Below are 18,895 nucleotides of genomic sequence, written 5' to 3' on the forward strand. Positions count from 1 at the left end.
CACAGGCCCCAGAACTTTCCCCACGAGGGTCCCCCTATAGGACCTGATTCCCTCCTGCCACCTAAAGGCTCACAAGAGGATGTCCCATAACTCCTGAAGAGGGGGTGCTGGATATGAGCTATGCAGTGCGAGGGGAGGGGGAAGAGCCCCTCTTTTGGAGGGTGACATTTGGGTTGCGGGGGCTAGAATGAAAAACACCAGGGGGCTGGGCTGGGCTGGAGTTGACCCCCTGAGTGTCCAAGGGGAAGGCGCAGAGTGGCCCATTTACACTGGGGTTCTGGAGGTGTGACTTTCTGAGGGGGAGGAGTGGGCTCAGAGTTGCTTGTTGAATCTGCCTTGGGGGCCATGCGCTGTCCTGCAGTGGGGTTAATGCCCAGTTCTGGTTTATGGTTAGATGGGACCTTACCCGCGCCTGACCCGCCGGGGGAGTGGGCGGGGCGGGGGGAGTGATGGCGTCAGCGCACGGTGAGGCGCCTGTCTCTGCCACCCAACCCCAACGGGGGTGTAGTTGCCGTGCTGGCTCTAGGCAGGCTCTGTGTGTTGCTGACTTCGGGTACGAGAAGTGGGCTGGGCCCTTTAACTAGGGGTAAACTCGGGCTCTTAGTGGGGACAGATCTCCCCAGCCCCTGCATGGGAGCCAGGCAGCAGCCAAGGATGCAACAGTAGCCAGTGAGCCAGTCCTGGCTCATCCCTGTGTGGGTGGGGGGGGAATAAAAAACATCCTTCAGACCCTCAACCCCCCTGCATGTTGGGGATCCCCTGCCCTTTCCCCAGCTGCATCTGTTCTCTCCCTTGCCCCATGGGCAGATGTCTCTCTTTTCCTTCCTCTGTGGTTTCATGCTTCCTGCCCCCTGCCTAGGGCCCAGGCATGGGGGCTGCACTGGAAGTGGGGGTGCTCAGGGTAAGATCAGGTCAGAAATGACCTGTGATGTAAGGGGCCCAACTTGAGCCCCCTCAAAGGGGCAGGTTTCCAGGTGGCGCTGACCCTGGCCCTGGCAGAATCTGTCCCCTCTAAGGGGCTTAGTTCAGCCCTGAATCACCTGAGCATCTCCAGCCTTTACCCATGAATAACTGCGAGCCCGAGGCAGGGGATGCTCCGAACCCAAACAGCTCGACCCCTTCCCTAGCCCGTCAGGCCTTGGGGCATTCAAGCCTGTCCACAGGACCCCTCAGCAGTAGGGGGTGCTGCTTGGCAAACTGGGGGGCTGAACTGTGGCCAGGGCACTGACCCAGGGGCCAGGCAAGGATGCCACGGTGCAGGCCAGGCGAGGTCACTGTTTCCATCCGATCTGGCATCGGCAGCAGGCTTTGCGGAGGGGCACTAGCCTGGCCAGATGCGGGGGACTCCTGAAGCCGTGCGGGGGGTAGCACAGGGAAGCTAATCCTGCCTCTGCCCAGCCTGTATGTGACCTGGGTGCTAGGCAGAGACCTCCAGGGCTGCCACCTGACTGGCCCCTGGGCTGGCCAGCTGTCTCCCCAGAGTGGGGCTATGCAGCTTGGGAACTTTGCCCAAGGGAAAGGGCCTGGGGGGCTGAGTGCCGAGAGGCACAGGGCTGGCTTGCGGGGGGGGGGGGAGGGTTGATGGCAGGGTGGGGCTGTCCAGAGCGCCCACTGGAGCCAGGCAGGTGGGAGCAGCTTGGCCCAAGTCTGCTGCATGTGCACAGAGGCATGTGCCTGCCCAGGGAGATCTGGCTGCAGGCATCGCTTCCCCCCCCCGCAAGTTCTGTGCCCATTGGACCTGCTACCCCTAGACCAGGAATCCAGGGTGCTTGGGGGGAAGCGCCTTGGCTGGGGCTGGCTCTCGGTGGCACGAAGGGTGCCAGGCTGGCTCCTCCGACTGGCTGCCTGGCAGGGACTCCTCCTCGGAGTGGCTGCTGCTGCTCCTCCTCCTGCCGCGGGGCACTGCCCATGCTGGCTGTCGCAGGCCCCCGGGCGGCGCTGCCTGATTCCCCTCGCCCAGCTTGCGCTGGCGGTTCGCGTAGGTGGTGTTGGGGGTGGAGCTGGTGAAGATCCAGAGGGGCTTTGCAGCCTGGTTGGCCATGGGGATCCCACTGGAGAGGGTCTTGGCCACAAGCAGATGCCCCGGTGAGAGGCTGTCGACTCTGGGGAGACATTGTGCACAGCAGCATCAGCCTCTGCCCGGGGCATGACGGCAGCGTATAACCAGCGGGGCCCAGTGATTGGGAAGGGAAAACAAGGGCTAGTGGGGGGCGGGGGGCAGGCGCTGTGCTGTAAGGGGCAGGGTGAGGGGTGCTGTTCTGGGGCAGGTGGGGCTCAGTAGGGGGCACTGTCCTGAGGGTGCAGGTGCTGTGCTGTATGGGGTTCAGTGCGGGCGCTGTGCCCGAATTCCTGCTGCTTTTCAGCGTCCTGGACACATCTGCCTCACTTCCTGGCCTAAACAGCTGTGCAGTGTTGTGGCCTGTTAAACGCCATCTGCCCTGCTAATCAAACCTGGACTGACCATCACCCCCTGCCCTGGATAGGCTGTCATCACTGGACGTCCCTCCCCCAGCTCTATTATGGGGGCATGTCTTTCAAGGAGTAAGTCAGGGATTTGCTGGGGGTAAGCTCCTGGAGGCGCATGGATGAGAATCGCTCGCCGCCGGGCAGCGCCCTGTGCAGCACCTTGCCCCTCCTTCGCTTCAGAGTCATGCTGCCAAGGCTAGACAGCCCCAGCGTGACGCCATCCGAGTCCTGGCTCACAGCAGCCAGAGCACCTCCCGCAGCGATCCCTGAATCAGCAGTGTTGGCACCCCCCACGTGTGCCAAAATCACATCCCCCTCCCCCCAAAAAAGTCACAGCTCCTTCAAAACAGTGAGATTTCTCAAGCAAGCCCCTTTGTGCTCACTCCCCTCCTGCCCAGTTCACATGGGGGACGCTCCCTTTAAACACCCAAGAAGCACCCTCATCGGTCACCTCCAAAGCCCTCCACAAAACACTTGTCCCCAGCTGGCCTGCTGCTGGGTGGAAAGGACGATCTGGTGTGCTGACCGGTGTCATATGCCCCCATCGGTCTGGTGGGCGCTAGCTTTTAGCTCTTGGCTTATACTTTGTACCCCACACTCCTTGAACCCCCCAACCTCACTCCCCTAGCACAGTACTGGGGTCATCACTGCTTGCAAGGGGAGAGCACCCCTAATTAACACCCCACCCTGCCCCCTGCAGATTAGAAGCTCCTTGGGGAAGAGGGCCGTATTTTTGTTTTGTGTTTGTACAGCACCTGACATCAAGGGGGCCTGGTCCAGGACTGGGGATCCCAAGTGCTACCAGAATACACCTAATAAGTAACGATAATAATAAAATATTTTTTTAAAATCATCTGTATCAGGTTTTGTTTGTAGATTTTCAGCCATTCAGGGTCACATTTTCCAGCTTTTCTCCACAATTGTAAAGGCCAGAAATTTACTTTTTTGCCCCAATGAAAGCTGAGCAGTGTCCCCTAAAATCATAGGACTCCGGCTGCTGGGGCTTTAAGAAAAACATGTCATGAGGTTCACTTGGCGCCACAGGGCAGAGGCTGCAAACAGCAGCAGGGAGGTAACTGAGCCATAGATGTTAAGGCCAGAAAAGGCCCAATTCTGACCATCTCGTCTGACCTCCTGCATGGTACAGGCCGGAGACACGCTCCCCCCGCCTCCCGGAATCCTGCATCCAGCCCGTATCGTTTGCTTTACCCCCGTTTGCTATTTGTTATTCCTGTCCCTAATGCATTTCTCATCCAGGCCACTTTGCAAACAGTTCAGCACCAAGTCAGGCAACACACTGAAATCCCAGAGCCAGGCTGATCCTGTCCAGCCTTCCACAGAAGGGGGGAGAGGCAGCAAAAAACTTTAAACACTGGATAAAAGCTGGTTTTGCCCCAGAGATTCCACCTGGGGAGCTCTCCCACCTTGAGGTGTAATCACAGTGTGTTTGTGTGTGCGTGTATTCACAAGTATGCACACTGGCCAACCAACAGCCCTTCACAGACACACTCCATAGCAGGACAGGCCACTGGGACAGGATTATCACACCCGTTGTACTGAAGGGGAAACTGAGGCAAAAGGTGGGGAAACTGACTTGCCCAGAGTCACTAGCTCAGCGTTTCTCAAATGCGGCCACCAGTGGAGATTTTTGCAGCCACGACAGCCTCCAAAGCATGGGTGGAGATTGACGGGGAGCAAAGCCCTTCCCTGCAGCCCCCAGCGGTTGCTCCGGAAGAGCTGTTACCAAGGGCAGGTGGCAGGGACTGGCACCGTGCACCACACAACTCCTGGGGGGGGCTCCAGGCAGCACCTCTGGAGACATGTGGGACCAGTGTGCACGGTGCTGGAGGCAGCACTTGGCAGTGGAGGTGGCTGCGGTGTTCGGTCGCCAGGGCGTTCCCCTGGGAAGCTTCCCCGCTCCCGTCTGGCCGGGGCATGGAAACCCTGGGGCTCATCTTCCCTGGGGCCAGCTCTCGCTGAAGGGCCGTGGGAGGCAGGGACAGAGAGACGGTTTGTCAGAGCAGCCACCAGCAAGGGTTGGTGGCCACACTCTGAAGCCACCAAGAAGTGTGTTGTGAGAACCCCTGCACTAGCCGGTGGGAACCCAGAAGTCCTGGCTTCCCAGAGCAGGCTCCTTCCTGGACTACTGCCTAGCTGCCAGGCTGTTGTTTAAATGAAAATCCAAATGACCGACTCTCCCAGGCACTCCCAGCAGGGAAGGACAGAACAGAGGCTCTGATGCTATTTCTTTTTCGCTGTCCATGGTAATACACAGACTGAGCGTGGAAAGGACTCTCAGCTCTTTGGTGTTTCCCTGGAAGTCCTGTGGTCGGGACACTCTGGCCTTTTGTTTTACAAAAAGGGCTGGTTTCAAGGAAAAGCCGGGAAATGTGCCCTTTAACGGCTCAGGAATCAGGAGGAAAAGAACCACACATTTGTTATAAAATCGCATGGTTTTTTTCAGACAATCTCGGGATTTTTGGAGCCTGACGTGTGATTTTCAATCCCTCCAGGTAGCTGATACGGCTCCAGCACTCTGAACCTATTGCTACTGCCTCCTGCACGGAGCTAAAGGATGTTACAACCACAGTGGAGCCAGACTTTCAAGAGCTCAGCCCCCAGCGTTTCTGAGCTCTTCTGAGACTGTCCCCCTAGGGGCCCAATTCTCATTTACTCAGGGTAACGGGGGCCTTTTTATGATGCTAGAGTGGGGTGTAGGGGCCCTTGTGTAAATGTGACTTAGGCCCTACATCAAGAATCACTTTACCCAGCACTGAAACGCAGCCATATCTGGAGCAGTGCACAGCTGCCATCGTAATAGATGAGGTGCAAGGGGAAGCACCCCCAACCCGGCTGGCACTGAAGAGGAGCCGTAGCGGGGCTCAGTCTAATCCCTTGTCTCTTGAAGAGCATCCGTATTGCCCCCGCCCTTTTCCAAGACCTCTGAACCCCTGGAGTTCAAGCAGCTACGTGCCCCGGTTGGAGTGGAGCTCACGCCTCCCCCTCCCCCCTGCTTTGATCTGCTTTCCTCTTTCCTTCTTTTCACCCCTCCTCTCATCCTCATTCCCCCCACCCACCCTTTGAGCTCACCTGATCTCATTGTACGAATCCCCCACTTCCTCCTCCGGCCACTTCCGCACACTCTGGTGGTGCAACCAGAGCACCAGGGCTAGGAGAGCCAGCAGCACCAGCCCCATGGTCAGGGTGACGGTGATGCCTGCCACGATGCCCAGCGTGCCCTGTGGGGCTGAAATACACCAACAGGAGGTTACCAGTGGCTCGGTGGCCAATTGCTGCCCAGATGATCGGGTGGCAGGGAAGGCGGATCGCGGTAGCAGGGGGTGCAGAGGAGCTGGACCGGCCAAAGCAGACGGCCCCAGTGCTGGATTTGTCAGCAGAGATGGGCGGGAATCGGATTTTCCGCAAGTTTGGAAAAAAATTTCCAGTGCAGAACGAAAATTTCAACATTTCCCAGGCAATAAAATTACGGAACAAAGACGCCGTTGGGTTGATCAAAATGTTTCCTTCCAATTTTGTTATTTAAAAAGGTTTCCTTTTCCCCCTACTACTGTACAAGGAAAGAAATCCTGAAACGGAATGTGGTTTCGAAATGAAAAGTTGAGACATTCCCATCCAGAAAGGGCCAACCTGGAGAGCCTTGGCCATCTCCACATTGCATCGTTTCATATCCCTGAACGAAATAGAATCAAAATTGACGCATTTCGCTGTCAACAAATCAGCCCTTTCTAACAGAGAAACCTTCCCACGGATCCTTTCCCACCAGGCCTGGCCGTTAGCCACAGGGATTTAGAGGCACAGAGATGCTGGCTTTGGGTGTGAGCATCTCCCCTTTTGGAGCTTCAGCCCCAAATGCAAGCTGCTCCGATACGACCCAGGTTTAGTGAACCAGAGAAGGGCCCTATGCCAGGGACGGGGTGGGGTACTGTGGGCAGCTGTCTCCAGCGGGACATGCTCTGCCTCAAGCCATGGCCGGAGCATTTGGGCTGGCTTCACAGCTGGGACCAGTCTGGTGTCCGGGTAGCCAATCAGAGGGCTCATTTGGGTCAAGCTCTCCAACTGGGCACCGGCACTGCTGAGTGTCCAATCTGTGCCCAGCGTTTGATGAGTGGGATCCACTCCCCTCTCCGCCGGCCTTGACTCACCCAGGCGCACGCGCAGCTGGAGGGCGCAGGAGCTGGAGCCCAGCGCGTTGGCGGCCGTGCAGCGGTACAGGCCCGAGGTGGCAGCCGTCAGGTTCTGCAGGGTCAGCAGGGCCCGGCGCGCCTCTGCCCCACCAGCCGGAGAGCGAGGGACAAACGAGAGAGCGTCAGCTGGGGAGCCGGGGATAGAACCCAGCTCCTTGGGGGCCAAGGACATGGGCTAAAGGGGACAGCTGCCCAGCTGGTGGTGGGACAAAACTCTTCTCCTCTCTGTGGGTCCAGGCACTAGACACCCCCCTCCCACTCCCCACTGGCTTCTTCTGCCATAAGATGCCCGTCACATGGCATCTGGCACACTCTGCATGTCATGTGGCAGGTGCTACACGGTGCATGCCACATTGCCCTGTGTGCACGACGTAGGCACTGTGGCATGCGACCCATGGTACAGGTACATGTGGGGCTCACACGCTCAGGGGTGGGTCCCTGATATTAAGACCCAGGCCCCACTCCATGCTGCACCCCTCCCCCACCCCATCCCCCCAACCACACTGTTCCCAGTACCTGTGTAGCTCATCACCAGGGGCTGCTTGTCGGGGGGGATCTTCTCCCAGCTGAAGGTGGGGGCAGGCACGCCTTCCCGCACAGCACAGGACAGACGGATGTCCCCCCCTTCCTCCCCACTCCCCTCGCTGGAGCACTCAGGGCTGGAGGGGGGCACTGTGAGGACACAGACCAGCATCCAGTCACGGGAACCTGCTGTGGACAGGACAGTCTCTCCCCCCACCCCCATCCCTCCAGGGCCCTTAGGCTGCCCAGTGCCCACAGCAGCTACTGAGAGCCAGGGCCGGCTCTAGGTTTTTGCCGCCCCAAGCTCAGGTGGGGCTGGGGCTTGCAGGTGGCACTGGAAGCAGAGGGAGTGATGTCACCTTCTCCCAGCGCCAGCAGGGGCTTTCCCCCCTCCCTTGCCCGGCCGCATAGAGAAGCCCCGATATAAGGGGTGGCACAAGGCAGTGTAGCCCCGGCTCCCCGGCAGGACTTGCCCTCTCCTCCCCAGGTAGTGGCTGGGCCCTGGCAGCTCAGCATCCTGGGGCTGGGGCTTCCCGCTGCGGCCGGGGGTGCAGTGCCCTCGCCCCGTCTAAATGGCGCAGCTCCAAGAGTGCAACTGCCCCCCCCAAAAAGGGTGGCCGGAATGCCGCCCCTGGAAATGTGCCGTGCTTGCTTTGCCGGTGCCTAGAGCCGGTCCTGCTGAGAGCCCAGGCACTGGGGGTTGTTAGCACTCAGTTAGAGAGCTGCGGGATGGGTTGGCCCAGCTAGAAACCAAGAGCCACTAGAGACCAAGAGCCACACGCACACGCACACAGCTCAGTGCACATGCACTCTAACACACACACACTGCACAGTGAACACAGTCAGTGCACATGCACACTCTCTCTCTCTCACACACACACACAAACTGCATATGCACTCTCTAACACACACACACAACACAGGGCACACACTCAGTGCACATGCACTCTCTTACACACATACTGCACAGGGCACACAGTGCACATACACTCTCTCTCTTACACACACACACACTGCACGGGGCACACACTCAGTGCAAATGAACACACACAATGTGCATACACTCCCACACACATGCATATATATATACTCAATACCTAGACAACACCCTCATGGTACAGATACACACACAGCAGTTAGACCAAGGCACTACACACACCGCTACATGCTCACACACAGACCTTACTCCCATGTGTACACTTCACACTAAATCTCATGCTAACACAGATAGTAACACAGAGGCACCAACAAAGTGTGCACACAACACACACCCAGACAGCTGCTCAGATGTGTGCACACACGCTGAGGCACAAACACAGGCACATGCACCCACTGAGATAGGTGCACACACACACACACACACACTAGCACTCACTCCCAGCCACACTGGGACACACACACACTCCAACTCCCCCCCCCACACACACCACTCAGACACACACACCACAAGACTCAGACAGATACACACCTCCAACCTACACAGCAGGGGTGGCCCATCCATATAGGTGAACTAGGCAGTCGCCTAGGGTGCCAGGTTAAATGGGGCACCAAGTTCGAGGAAAAAAGTAAAAAAAAAAAAAGAAAACAAAATGAAAAAGATGAAAAAAAAATAAAATAATGAAGACGTCATTATTTCTATTCCTGTGCATGTATGGAGGGAATAGGAATGATAATTTATTTCTCTACATTTCTGATCATTTATTAGTATGTCAAATCTTTTATTTACTGCAAAAATAAATAATATTTTAGTGAATTTTTTTTCAAGATGACCCACTCCACAATTTTGATAAGCATTAATTCAGGCATAATTAGACATATCCACCAGTGGCAAGAGCTGCAATGCTAGTGATACCTAACTCGAATATACATCAAGGTTGCATAGTCAGAAATTCATGTAGAGCAGAGATCTCGCAAGTTGATACATGTCAAACGGTCATTTTAACACGTCACAGGTAGATGGTTAAGAATCGAGCAAATACTGTGGAAAATTGTGTTTCTTGGTCCCAAAGAATAAATAATAACGTCTTTCAGCATTATAAATCCAAAATGTGAGTATCTTTAAGCATTATTAAATCTTAGCGTTATTATCGGGCTGTACAATTATGAACTTTTCTTTGTTATAACTGGTTCACACGTAATAAATAAGGTCCATAAAAGAAAAGTAACAGCGTTAAAGCTTAATAGACTACGAAAGTGATACTCCAAGCGGGTAACCGTGAGGAAGGGGATTACTTTCCAAACAACCGGTGTCGAATAAGGTCATTTTTGCATTTATAACGTCGAAAAAGGTCATTTTGTTTCCATATAAACGTTGTAACTAACTGGTTTAATAGGTAAGTGAGTGTGTGTTACTAATCAGTGACCCTTTAAGCAGTGAAAAGACGTGTTGGGATGGCTGCAATGTGGTTTAAATCGTCAGCCAAGTGGTATGTCAGCCATCCTTAACCCTACAATGCTTGCAGTCGGGAGCACAGTACATAACAATATTCAAATGCCCCATGGCAGAAAGAGGAAAAAGAAAACCCTCAGGAGCTGAGTATCAGAAACGAAAGGCTGAGAAGGAAAAGGACCAAACAAAACAGCAGGGATCCTTCCTGAAATATCTTCTCTGTAATCCAAATAAAGATGGAAGCAGTTCATGGCATCCAGATGAAGGAATTTTACTTGGAGAGGAGGTTAGCTCACATCCGCATGGAAGCAGTTTGGAACATCAAGATGCAGGTATATTACTTCAAGATGAAGGTAGCTCACATCCACAAAAAAGCAGTTTAGTAACTCAAGATGATGGAAACTTACTTCTAGATGAAGGCAGCTCACAGATCAGACTGATATGGAAGTGGAGAAAATTCATTCACCTTCAGAGACACATGCAGAAATTGAAGTAAATGAAGTAGAAGGAAGAAAGGATGAGAAAGTTACAAACAAGTTACAGTATAGGGACCCAGCTTCATGGCCCAGAGGTGATGACAGTGTGCGACAAATTCTCGTGGAACATGGATCTGAACAAGTTCATGAATTTCCCTTCCCTAAGGATGGAAATAAAAGAAAACTCTGTGCTCAACATTACAAGAGGAAACTCATTAATGGGGAAGAAATTCATCAATTTTGAAGGACTCTGTGTTTTGCTTTTGCTGCAAGTTGTTTAGAAATCAAGTAATTGGTACATCATTTACTGAAAATGGTTCGAAGGACTGGAAAACATATCTTCAATTCTCTCTTCACATGAAAGAAGTACAGAACATTTGGGATGTTTTCAAAATTGGAAAGAACTTGAATGGCGATTGAAAAAAGGAAAAACCATCGATGAAGAAAATTTACATGTGATCAAGGAAAAAGTAGATTATTGGCAACTAATATTAGCTCGTCTGATTGCTTTAGTGAGAGTTCTCGGTGGGCAAAATTTAGCATTTTGTGGCCACAGTAGAAATTAAAAATTATACACTTCAGGTAATGGAAACATTTTAAAATTTGTTGAATACCTAGCTTTGTTTGATCCAGTCATGAAGGAGCATCTACGTAAAATAACTGATCATGAAACACAGGTTCATTACTTCGGAAAAAATAAGCAGAATGAACTGATTCAAATCCTAGCAAATGTCATTAAAAAGAAAATTGTAGAAGCTGACCATTCTGCAAAATACTTTTCAATAATACTGGACTGTACACCAGATGTGAGTCATGTTGAACAAATGATGATGATCATTTGTTCTGTGGATATGGAAAAGTCTGCAGATGAAGATAATGTTGAAGTGCTCATAAAGGAACATTTTTGGGGTTTCGTACCACTGAAGGAGACGACTGGAGCATTTATGACAAACTATTCTACAAGAGCTTGAAAAAATGTCATTATCTGTTGAAAACTTACGTGGCCAAGGCTATGATAATGGGAGTAATGTGAAGGGTAAAGACAAAGGTGTGCAAAGGAGAATGATGGAAATCAATCCTAGGGCCTTTTTCGTTCCTTGCAGCACACACTCTCTGAATTTCGTTGTCAATGATGCTGCTAGATGCTGTTTGCAGGCAAGCAGTTTCTTTCATCTGATGCAACGTGTTTATGTGTTTTTCTCAGGCTCAGCATGTTGTTGGGAGATTCTGACTTGCCACATGAATTCTCTAACTGTGAAACCACTTAGTCAGACAAGATTGGAGAGACACATTGATGCTTTGAAGCCTCTTTGCTATGAACTTGGAAACATTTATGATGCCCCAGTTGAAATTTCTGATGATACTACCTTTACCAGATCATCTGGCAATACGGCACATTCAGATGCAGAAGCTCTTGCAAATGGCCTTTTCAAGTTCAAATTTGTGACTTCACTCATTTTGTGGTATAATATCCTTTTCAAGATTAACCTCACTAGTAAGCAGCTTCAGGAAAAGAACTTGAACATACATTCTGCTATTCAAAAACTGCAGCAAACTAAAAATATTCTGGAGGAATTCAGAAGTGATGAAGGGTTCAAAAGAACACTGGTAGATTCTCTCGAGCTTGCTGAAGAAATAGACTTTCTGACAGAATTTGAACCAGAGCCAGTTTGCATTCGGCAAAAGAAACAGCAGTTTCGGTATGAAAGACGAGACACACCCATTCAGAACCCGAAACAAAGATTCAAAGTGAGTTTCTACTTCGCAGTCCTTGATACTGCTATTCACTCAGTTAATGAAAAGAAAAGGAGTACTTGTGGCACCTTAGAGATTAACAAATTTATTAGAGCATAAGCTTTCGTGAGCTACAGCTCACTTCATCGGATGCCCGAAAGCTTATGCGCTAATAAATTTGTTAGTCTCTAAGGTGCCACAAGTACTCCTTTTCTTTTTGCGAATACAGACTAACACGGCTGCTTCTCTGAAATCAGTTAATGAAAGATTTCAACAGATGCTGCAGCTAGAGTTACTATTTGGCTTTCTATATGATATCCACAGCTTGCAAAAGAAAACAGCAAAACCGATAAGAGAATTTTGTATAAAACTGGTGTCGGCATTGACTCAGGAAAATTCAAAAGACATTGATGCTACAGATTTGTGTAATCAGCTTCAGGCTTTTTCAAGACGACTTAAGAAACATTCCACTCCTGAAGTTTGTTTATGAAAATAAACTCACAGATAGTTTTCCAACTATTTTTATAGCTCTGCACATTCTTTTAACTTTGCCAGTTTCCATAGCTAGTGGGGAACATAGTTTCTCAAAGTTAAAATTGATAAAACCATCTCTGCGTTCAACAATGGTGCGAGAGAGACTTGTTGGACTTGCCACCATGTCAATAGAGCATGAAATAGCGGGAAAACTGGATCTAAAAGAACTAGTGACTGAATTTTCAAAACTTAAAGCAAGAAAAGTCATGTTTTAAGAGCATAGAGTGTTTTTTATTTGGAGTGTTTTGTAAATATTTTCTTATTTCTTTCTATAATGGATGTGGTGGTAATGGCAGTTAAAGCAGGATAGCGTAATGGATGATTTTGGATTTGTAATAATAAATTAACATTTTTAATGCATTTTTATTTGAAATCGGACTGAAATATCTTCTAGCTGCTGTGTAGAAATCTATTCCGAAAAGTTCTTGTCTCTATTTTATCTGATCTCAGAAACATTAGTTGGACAGAGGGATGGATGGACAAACTGAATAATTAAGCCTCTGTTTAAAAAAAAAATGCTTAAAAAACATTAAAAGGAAAAAAGGAGCAAAATGTTTCCCAGTTTACCAAAAACCTCAGCCTAGATCTGCCCTTGGGGTTTGGGGGCACCATTTGCTGGCAGCTAGTCTAGGGCCACCCCTCCTGCACAGACATACAGATACACACATACCAAGATCTGCACACACTCAGGCAGACCCACTCACACAACCGCGCCCCCAAGACTCACACACATACACACTCAGACACACACACCAAGAGCTACACACAGAGACAGACGGATACACCCCAAGACCTGAATGCACTTGGACACACACACACACACACACACACCCCGACATATTGAGACAAGCACCCAATAGACAGTGTAAAGGCAGGGATGCTGGGGGGGCGAGGCGTCTTCCCCATGAGGATGGGACGTACCAAGCACAGTGAGCTGGATGACCCCGATGTTGGGCGTGTCCCTGTCGGGTGGGTTCATGACGCTGCACTGGTACGTCCCACTGTCCGAGCTGCGAGTCTCGTTGAGGAAGATGGTGGCACTCTGGGCGGGCGGGAAGGCGAAGCCCACGCGGCCTGTGTAGTGGGACAGACTCTCCACCACCTCTCCCTGTTCATAGGCCAGGACCTGGGGTAGAGGGGAAGGGAGGAAAGAACCCAGCCATGAGCCAGAGACATCTCCCCTTGCTCCCTCATTGAGCACAGGGCACTTCCATTGCACTCACAGAGGCAGTGTGGGCCAGTGGACAAAGCATTGGGCTGGGAGCTAGGAGTGCCTATGTCAAATCCTACTTCTGCCACCAAGGGCTAGGCCAATCGATGGCTATTAGCCAAGATGGTCAGGGACACAACCCCATGATCTGGGGCTCACTCGATAAGTGCCCTGTTCTGTTCATTCCCTCTGAAGCACCTGGCAGTAGACACTGTCAGAACATAGGATACGGGCTAGCCGGACCATTGGTCTGACCCAGAGGGGCCGTTTGTATGTTCTTATACCCGGAGGGGCTAGTGACAAGCCCAGTGTCAGCAGGAGCAGGGCTGGGCCTACCTCAAAGGAACAGGCATGGTCCTTGGGGAGGAAGCCCAACTGAGGTCTGTTCAAGGATGCATCCTAGGGTGGTGCTGCCAGGCAGCACCTTTGCCCTAGCATTGCCTTCCCCCTCGTGACGGGGAGAGGGGGCTGCTTTTAAAGTCACTCTTTAGGTTAGTGGCCTGAAAGGCAAGGCCAGGCTGTGATCTGCAGTGTAAGAGAGGGGCAGGTGGCTCATTGCCCTCTCCATACAATGCTCCTAAGCAGCTATACAGCAGTATCCCATGGGGGCAGGGCAGAGCAGGGGAGGGAAGCAGAACTTCCCCATGACTCCTTAGCGAGCTCCACCGCAAAATCTGCCTCTTGTTGTTCTATCCAGACAGTATGACTGCAGCTGCTCCTATTCTTCCTGTGTGTTGACACCTTGTGAAACTGTTAGCCTCACTAGTATCCTGCAGCAAGGAGTTGCACAGGTTAATGGTGTCCGAGTTTTGAGAAATTGCACAGTGCACTCACAACAGCTCCTCTCTCCTGCGATGCCTGCAAAACTCTGCCATTTGACGGCAGCTAGTGAACGGGGTTGCTGTTTACTGGGCATCTCAAGTTCATTTGACCTTGTATGTTGATCTCCCCTGCTTCCCCCCCACCCATGGCTTTCACGCCCCCTCTCTTCCATTGCTTTCTCCCACTAGTTTTGTCTGGCCACCATCCTAGGCTGTGAGCTTTCTGGGCAGGGTCAGTGCTCAACATCCTAGGGCCCCGATCCCTGACTGGGGCCTTGATCCCTGACTATACCAAAGCTAACCGCCCTTCAACAATGGAAGGAAAAGGGCCACGCTCCACGAACCTGCTGGGGGCGGTTTGGCTCCACCAGCGGAGTGACTGTCCAGATGATGTTAAGGCGACTCAGAGAGGCCGTGGTGTGGAAGTTGCAAGGCAGAAGTGTGTTCCCACCCCTTGTCACCTGGATGCTGGCAGCGCCCACCGACACCTTCACTGCGCCCACCACTGGAAAAGGCACAACGGGTGGAATGAGCAGGCAGGATCCTGGCAATGAAAGCTGGGAGGCTGTCCAAGATTCAGAGCCAGAGAAGTGAAAACCGGACAAGCTCCCCGAGCCGAGATGGCCGCCAGCTAATGATGGCCGCCAGGGCTAATGACCTATGTGGCTGAAACAGCCAGGTCCCACAGAAAGGGGCTGGAACAGCCTCCACCCTCCAGCGTGAGGGCACCCGACACCCCCAAGCAGTGGGTGAGGCTGGCACAGTCTAGAGCTGGGCACGGGAACGGTTCCTGGACATGCTGGGCCAGAACAATTCTAGCATCCAGCCTGCGCCAGCCCAGTGCTTGTTACCATGAGGACTGTCAAAGCGATCCAGGAACAAAGGGTCCATGTAAAGCTCCATTCCCCATTTGCCTACATTAGCCACCCAGCTTCCCAGAGACGCAGCTCGCACCCGCGCAGGGTCCCCCTGGGCAGAGCTGGGCATTACATGGGGCCTAGCGGCACATGGGGCCCATCCCTGGTTGCCGAGGGGAATTTCACCCTGGCTGAATCTTTGCTCCAACCTTGGGAACCCAGGAGCGGCTGAAGAAACCATGAGGAAGAGAAAGTCAGGGCTGAGGCTGGGCCAATTGCAGGGAAACCGAAATAGCCCAAGGCTGGCTGGGGGATTCCCAAGCCAGAGCGACCAGGCTGTCCCGAAGCCACACACAAGGGGCAGCCAGCGCACAAGAGAGTTGGGGTGTGATTTCGGGACTGAGGAGTTGGAATACGTCTGGAGCAGCAGCCCGTGTGTCTGTCTGGCTTGCACCAGGCAACTACGTTTTGCCAATTCATTTTGCCAATGAACCATCAATAGTAATTAGCCCCACTCGGTAATTAACATGGATTTATCTCCTGTCCTGCCTCCCTCCCAGCTTGGCTGGGTTAATCTCTTCGGGGCCGGAGGCGCGATTCGGAGCCCAGTCACACACCAGCTCCGGCCCGCTTAACCCTTTCCAGGCTGGGAATCTCAGCTGGATGCAGGAGATGGGGGGGGCTGAACAATGGGGCACTGTCCTGCAGTGGGGGGAGGGGATTGTTGTGGTCACTTGCTCCAGGGAACTGCACAAAGTGGGAACCATCTGCCTGCTCTATTCCCATGCCAGATAATTAAGGGAGGCATGGAGGGGTGGGGGGAGATGACAACTCTTCAGGGTAATTGGCACTAATTAGGAAGCGCTGTGTGAGGGGCCATGGGACAGGCAGCCGCAGCGATGCCATGTCTGAGGGGCCTTGGCCTGTTCACTAAGGTGCCCACTGGCTAAGACAGCCGCTCCCCAGCACAGTGCAGCAAACACCAGCACTGGGCCCACAAAGGTGGCCTGGAAAGATCGCCCCCTCCCGCCATGAGAGGTTCCTGTCCATTCCAGGTGGGGGCAATAGAGGCCTCCATGTGAAAGACCGTGCTGCCCCAGAGCCCTTAGCCCCAAGGATCTCCAAGCGCTTCCCAGACAGCTGCACACAGGGGGAGGCTTGCTGGCCCCATGTGACAGACGGGGAAACTCAGAGAAGGGAAAGCGACTCGCCCACAAGCCAGAACTAGAACCCAGGCATCCTGAGTGACCCGGCTGTGCCTTAACCGCTAGTCCACACTTCCCTCCCCACCAGTGTCCATAAAGACCACTCCGCTGGGCTTCCAGTCAGCTGGGCTCCCGCCCCTCCCCAGCCCATTGGTCGTCTCCAGCCCCCTGGTGCTCCTTGGCGTGTTGCTGGGAGATGGGTTTGTGGCTGGCCACACACCCGTGGGGGTGTCATCAACACCCCCTCTCCCTCCCCATGCCAGCAACCCTGAACAAAGAAGCCTCTCAGCCTAGAAAAGGCCATTGCACGGCGGAAGCTCTAAGGTGCCAGGCAGGCATGATGGACGGACCGTGATTTAGCCTGGTAACACAAGGCAGTGATGGCAGATCTGCCACTTGGAGGGCTGAAGGGGTAACTGATATGTGGGAAACTGAGGCACATGGTGATTACGTGAATTGCCCACGCTAACACAAGGGGGTAAGAAAGAGGTGAGAATACAACCCAGGAGTCCAGATTTGTAGTCTGCCCTGCTCTCAGCATCCACTCCCCTCCTAGTGCTGGAAATAGAACCCAGGAGTCCAGGTGCTGAGCCCCCCCCTCAGCTCTAACCACTAGGTAACTCCCCTCCCAGATCTGGGAATAGAACACAGGAATCCTGACTCCCAGCCCCTCCCCCGCGGCTGCTCTAATCAATAGACATGCTGCACTCTCTGAGAAGTATTAGAGGGCCCTGGATGTGCAATGACAGTGCAAATGACACAGTGCCACACTGCCCAGATTATGAGAATGAGGCAGGAAAACTGAGGACAATCGAGATCTTTGCTCCCCCAGAGAATGATTCCCCAGAAAATCAGACACTGGGAGTTCGTCTACGCTGCAAAGAAAATCCCATGGTGCCGAGCCTCCGAGGCTGGGTCAATGGACTTGGGCTTGCAGGGTGAAAATCAGCAGCACAGACAATCCCCTTCGGGCTGCATCCTGGGCTTTGGAACCCAGTGAGTGGGGAGAGTCTGGAAGCCTCGGCTCCAGGCCGAGTGGGAATGTCTGTCCCCACTGCTGTTTTCATCCCCACAGCCGGAGCCCTGCAAGCCCGAGTCCATTGACCCTGGCTCTGAAACGCAGCGACAGGGGGTTTCTTAGCAGTGTAGACGCACCCAGTGGCACTTTTATCTATGGACCTTATCTGGCCCCTATCACCGCAATGTCTGAGCACCGCACCTTCTGTAATGTATTTATCTTCCCATGCCTCCATGTGGCAGGGCTACTATCCCCATTGCACACAGGGAAAACTGAGGCAAGGGAAGCTAAGCAACTTACCCCAGGTCACACAAAGAGTCTGTGGCAAAGCAGGGACTAGCACCCAGGTCTCCTAGGCTCTAGCCTGGTGCCCTAATCTCTGGGCCAGCTGGGCATAACCAACCCCTCACCATGTATTATTTCCACTTGGCACTGGCATCCAGGATGCCATTGCGTGTCAGGCAGCAGTTCCCAGAGGTCTCACCTCTCTGCCCTCACCGGGGCACCCTGTGCCACCCACTGCTCACCTGCAACACCTTTGCTCATGCCCCTTGAAAGCATTAACCCAGAGCTCTCTCGCACCAGGGGGCCGAGGGGAAGAGACAGAGCTCTTTGCATGGTGCTGCAGGGATCCCTGGCTGTGGGCAAGGGGGAGGGGGTTTGAAAGATCTGGGATTGGCACCTAGCTCTAGGACTTCCATTCCATTTCTTTTCCCGGCGCCCAGCCCCCGAGACGGACCCCCCCCACCGCCAACCGCTGGGCAAAACCTCTTCTGTCCAGCCCCCCCGGTTGCCCTGCTCACCCCGCTGATCGCAGTCTGCAGGGGCTTTGACCTGAGTAGTGATTGGGCCCAGAAGGGGCAGGAGGTGAATGTGTGGAGTCACCATCCAGGCCAGGGGAGGAATTGTCCCCTCTCCCTTGTCCCATCTGGTTCCCCTTTTGTTCTTTTCCATGTTCTCTCACTCCCTCTGGGTGACTCCCCTTGTGCCCCCAGCCTGGCCCCCCCAGGGTACCTGACAGGTAGCAGTGGAGAACCCACAGGCTGGCGGGGGCGATGGGGTGGCTGCAGGGTCTGATCCTCTCCCTCGGGGCCATGGCTGTGGTATTTAGCTCAGCGAGTCCATCCCATGCTGCGCTCGGTTCCCTGCCAGCTGCCTCGTTCTGTCCGTTCCCTTCTGAACTCGCCTTTAGTCCCCTCCCTCTCCCGAATCCAAGGCATAGCTCAATGGAAATGAGCACAGGCGACGGTGCCCCCCCCCACTTCTCAGGCAAGCTGCCAAGGCCCAGTTCCCCCTCCCCTGCATTTTAATGGGAGTCACTAACACCTTGCAGAAAGAGAACAGGGACAATTACTGCCAGAGTGGAGCACAGCAGGGGCCCATCTAGCCCGGTATCCTGCCTCCAGGCCAGCGCCAGCATTGAAGAGACCCCAGGATAGACCACAAGGGAAGTTTCCT

At 53.2% G+C, this 18,895-nt stretch overlaps 1 pseudogene; it reads right to left on the minus strand.

Annotated features, from left to right (window-relative positions):
• Positions 1–1,378: 1,378 nt before the first annotated feature.
• Positions 1,379–18,533, minus strand: LOC119848054 (annotated as a pseudogene).
• Between the last annotated feature and the right edge of the window lie 362 nt (positions 18,534–18,895).

This window comes from Dermochelys coriacea, chromosome 24, assembly GCF_009764565.3.
Source record: "Dermochelys coriacea isolate rDerCor1 chromosome 24, rDerCor1.pri.v4, whole genome shotgun sequence".
Lineage (NCBI taxonomy): Eukaryota > Metazoa > Chordata > Testudines > Dermochelyidae > Dermochelys > Dermochelys coriacea.